The sequence below is a fragment of the Solanum pennellii genome, chromosome 8 (genome assembly GCF_001406875.1).
Source record: "Solanum pennellii chromosome 8, SPENNV200".
In the NCBI taxonomy this organism is placed as follows: domain Eukaryota; kingdom Viridiplantae; phylum Streptophyta; class Magnoliopsida; order Solanales; family Solanaceae; genus Solanum; species Solanum pennellii.
Window position 1 is genome coordinate 30,261,016 of NC_028644.1, and position 4,536 is coordinate 30,265,551.

The window sequence follows — 4,536 nt, forward strand, 5'->3', positions numbered from 1 at the left end:
TATGATGAAATCTTCGCACCAGTGGCAAAGTTGGAAGCAATCACGTTATGCATAGCATTTGCAACACACATGGGGTTCACATTGTATCAAATGGACTTAAAAAGTACATTCCTCAATGTACTACTAAAAAAGGAAGTGTAGTCAAAACAACCCCCTTGTATTGAAAATATTGACCATCCTAACCATGTTTACAAACTTGAAAAGGCTCTTAACGGGTTGATATAAGATCCAAGGGCATGGTATGATAGATTATCAAAATTCCTCTTAAGTCATGGTTATTCAAGAGGTAAATTTGACAACACACTTTCTCTCAGAAACAATGGAAAGAATCTACTGATTGTACAAGTATATGTTGATGGCATCATATGTTGAGCAACAAACAAAGCACTCACAAACGCATTTGCCATCCTCATGAGCAATGAGTATGATTGGAGAGCTAAACTACTTTATACGGCTTCAGATAAAACAAACACCCACAGGTTCATGGATTCACCAATAGAAATATGTCAAGGAACTGCTTAAAAGATTCAAAATGGAAGATGCAAAACAAATAGACACCCCATTAGCCACAGGCACTAAGTTAGACCTTGAAGTAATATGTTCTGTATTGGAACAAAAACTATATAGAGGTATGATTGGTTAACAGTTATACCTTACTTCTAGTAGACCAGATATTGTGTTCAGTGTGGGCTTGTGTGCTCGATTTCAAACCAATCAGAAGGAATCTCATCTCCAAGCCATCAAAAGAATTTTCATATACCTGAAAAGGAACCACTGATTTAGGACTATGGTATCCAAAAGGGAGTAATTTCGAATTAATAGGATATGTTGATGCAGATTTTGTTGTGTACTTAGCTGACAGAAAAAGTATCATAGGAATGGCTCACTTCTTAGGATCTTTCCTAATCTCTTACGGATCAAAGAAACAACACTCTATTGCACTGTCTACTATCTACTGTAGAATATAAATACGTAGCAGCAGCCTCATGTTGTGCTCAACTATTATGGATTAAGCAACAACTCAGTGATTTTGGTATTAATGTTAAGTGTGTTCCAATCTTTTGTGATAACACTAGTACAATTACCACTTCCTGAGAGACAATGTAGAAATGGGGCAAATCTCCATGAATTTCTGTGTCACTAAACAACAAATTGCTAACATCTTCACTAAGGCATTAGCAAGGGATCACTTTGAAAGGAACAAGTTGGAGTTAGGGATGATCAAAATCACCTAAGCATTTCTTTGCTTACAAGACTATGTTCTTACAGTACATTATATGTTTAAGTTTTAATAATCCCTATTCATTGTAACTAAAGAAGTTGCAATTCTCAGGAAATTGGAGACACAGGAGACCAATACAACATAAATCATCATCCTACACTTAAAAGGTATGTACACTACACTTTCTAAAGAGGACTAAAATTCCCTGTCCGCAATACACAATTCCTGCCACCAAAATTCTTATCAATTTTTCCAAACATCTTTCTCTCTCAAAAACCCTTGCACTTCCCAATATCCTCTCCTGAGATTATTTTTCTTTTTTCCCCATTCAAACCCTCATTATTCATCATCCCCTTACCCAGAATCTCACACGCCACTCTCACATCATGACTTCATCTGAAAAACACCACCTTGTGATCATACCATATGAAAATCCATAAATCCCATTCATCTTGCCCGATGTCATGCTCGTCGATTCCTTCGGTTTGACACATCTTGCATGCCCTCTCATGGTAGACTCTTCGACTCAGAGAGAAGAACAATTTCAGGAAAATGATTCCTATTGTGAGGGGGAACTAAAATCGACCAAGGAATAGGTTCATACTACTCATAGCGATGATGAGAATACTCTTTTGGTTATGATGATCCTGAGACAACTTCGTTCCTGACTTCGTCAAGTCTCTAGAAAATACCCAAAAACCCCTCCCTCTACTCCATTAATGTCACTAGGTCAGTACAACGTGATTTGGATGTTTCTCTACTCATAAGGTCTACTAAGAAGTCTCATGGAATAAAAGGTAAGTTCGTTGCTCCTGAAATTCTAATTAAGATTCTTGATGATAGCGTAGAACCTATAAAAGATAAGATAAGAAAGATAAAAGGATCAATAGGTGGTTCAAAGAAAACAAATAATGTGTCCAAAATAGTCACACTGATGATTCTTCTGATGTTAGTTTAATGACTTCTGAAACTCGTAAGGCTAGGAGAAAGGCATTTAAGAAAAAAAGGTTATTAGGAGCAAGGTTGTTGAGGTATTGGGGGGATTGAAATGGGGTAATACTTGTACTGCTACAGGCACAAGGGTGGAATGCTCTGTTTCTCCAGGGGAATAGAAGGCGTAAGAAGGGGAGGAAAGAAACTAGGGATTTCTACATTAATGTTGTTGGGTAGGATTCATCAATTACTAGTACGGTAGGAGGGATTTCTTTTACCTTACATGATATCTCAAAAGCGCACTTGGCCTTCTTTGGAATGGTTGTCAACAACTCTTGAGATATCATGTAGGTTTACACATGACCCTACTCTTAAGGGGTATGGTTGTTAACAACTCTTGAGATATCATGTAGATTTACACATGACCCTACTCTTAAGGGGTACACTAGGGTAGATAAAACTTTTCATAAACTGTTGTTTGATATAGTGCATAAGATCCTTATTCCTAGATCACAAAAGCGTACTGATTTCCAAAGTACAAATCAATCTGCCTAAATTGTTACTGAGTAATTTTCACATAATCTGCTTGAATGACACTAAAGAACATGGACTTAAGTATGGGTTTTGGTTGGGTGAAGTATTTAAGTAATTTCAAGTTCCTGTTGCAGAATGGTAAGAACAAACTATTAAAGATGTGTTAGGGGAGGTGGATCAGGCTGTGATACCTCCTACATCTAGGGGTGCAAATGCTCCTGTACACTGCTTGAAGGTAGTGTTAACTATGAAGAATGAAGAAATTGCCGCTCTTAAGGTCGCATACTCAGTTGCCCTAGATCAATTGCACATCAGTTATGGACTTGCACATGCTGGCTTGGTGGAAGAAAATTCTAGGCTTAAGGATGAGCTAGCCAAAACTCAAGCAACGTTGGAGTTAAAGAGATCCTCAAACTTAGTACATTTGAAGACTCTTGTTGAGTTGTTTGTTGTTTGTCCTTCATCCTCCTCTGTACCACCCTCTATGTACATATACCTTCTGTGATGCGTCAAGTGTTCTTAAAATCATCTTTGAATTGTAATGTGCTTTCCTATTTGTTGTTGACGATGGTTTTTGTTGCTTTCTTCTTTTGTGTATCCTATGACTAATGAATTGTGGATTGTTTTGTTATGATGTATTTGGTTATTACTATTTTCGTAATTTTGTCTAATGTCAAAAGGGGGAAGCTTGGTTGCATTACACACATGGACACACATGTATTTTGTTCAATGCAATATAGATTCAATATACCAGGCTTGAATAGGTTTGCCATCATTAAAAAAGGGGGAATTTGTAAGAAGACAAAGATAAAGTGTTAAAAGTTTTGAAGATTGTCAAAGAGTCAAGTTGCATAGAACGGATAGTATCTAACGTGTTTCCAGCTAATCCAATTCTATTTGGGAGAAGGTTTTCGGAAATAAAAGAGACTGATACAATATCAGGAGGAGTCCTACATAAAAAAAAATTCTTCAAGTAAGCTTCAAGGAAGAGAGGAAGCAAACACGAGTAGGAATTCCAAATTGAGGTCGAGTCAAACAGTGTTTTAAAAGATAAAGACAAGTTCAATGTGAACAAGGATTCTGAGGAGGCGTGATCTATAAATAGGGCAATAGTTTCTTTGGAGTAGCTTGCGCACTTACATAGAGAGGAGTTCAAAACACTATCAGGAGTTTGAGAGAGTTTTGATTTTTGTTTTGGGGAGTGCTGCAAGTTGAAAGATATATTGTACGATTGTTGACGATAGTTGTTGTTCGCAATTAGAGCTTTGAGAGTAGGTATTGTTCGACAAGTTGAAGAACTTGAAGAACATTAGAAGACTTAAAACCGGGTTTTTGTTTTGTTTTGTTTTGGGATTGATAGGAATAAGAGTTTATAATTCCTTAGGTTACCTAGCTTCGTAATCGTTGTTTTATTTGAAGGTGGAATAAATAATACATTTTGATTGGATTATAAGGCGTTACACGAAATTATTTATTGTTATGCTTCAAATAAAGAGAAACAAGTAGTGAGTACGTGCGTCTTTCTTTTAAGAATTTAGGAGGGTAGAATTCCAATAAATGCTCTCCTGTTCGACATTTGAATCATGCTTCAAGTGAAATCAAACTTGGTTACGGCAGGCTATGGAGGCAACATAATTGTACCCCAGCATCATCTACATCATCTTGATCAACATCATACTCATCCGAAATGCCTTACTGCGGCATATGTCTAGGTGGCTGCATGTGCTCTCCTCCAAGGCTGATTATCCAGAGTATTTTTGAAAGCTATTTCATCTGTCCTAGTTTGGGATGCAGCAATAGTTACAGCTCGACGTTGATGTTCAGTCATCTGGGTTGTCTTCTATCAG

General features: G+C 37.1%; 1 long non-coding RNA gene across 1 annotated transcript; it reads left to right on the forward strand.

Annotated features, from left to right (window-relative positions):
• Positions 1-1,421: 1,421 nt before the first annotated feature.
• On the forward strand, positions 1,422-3,320 carry LOC114078347. Its single transcript, XR_003579963.1, has 2 exons — positions 1,422-2,019; positions 2,824-3,320. It is a non-coding gene; the product is annotated as an uncharacterized LOC114078347 (long non-coding RNA).
• Positions 3,321-4,536: the final 1,216 nt, after the last annotated feature.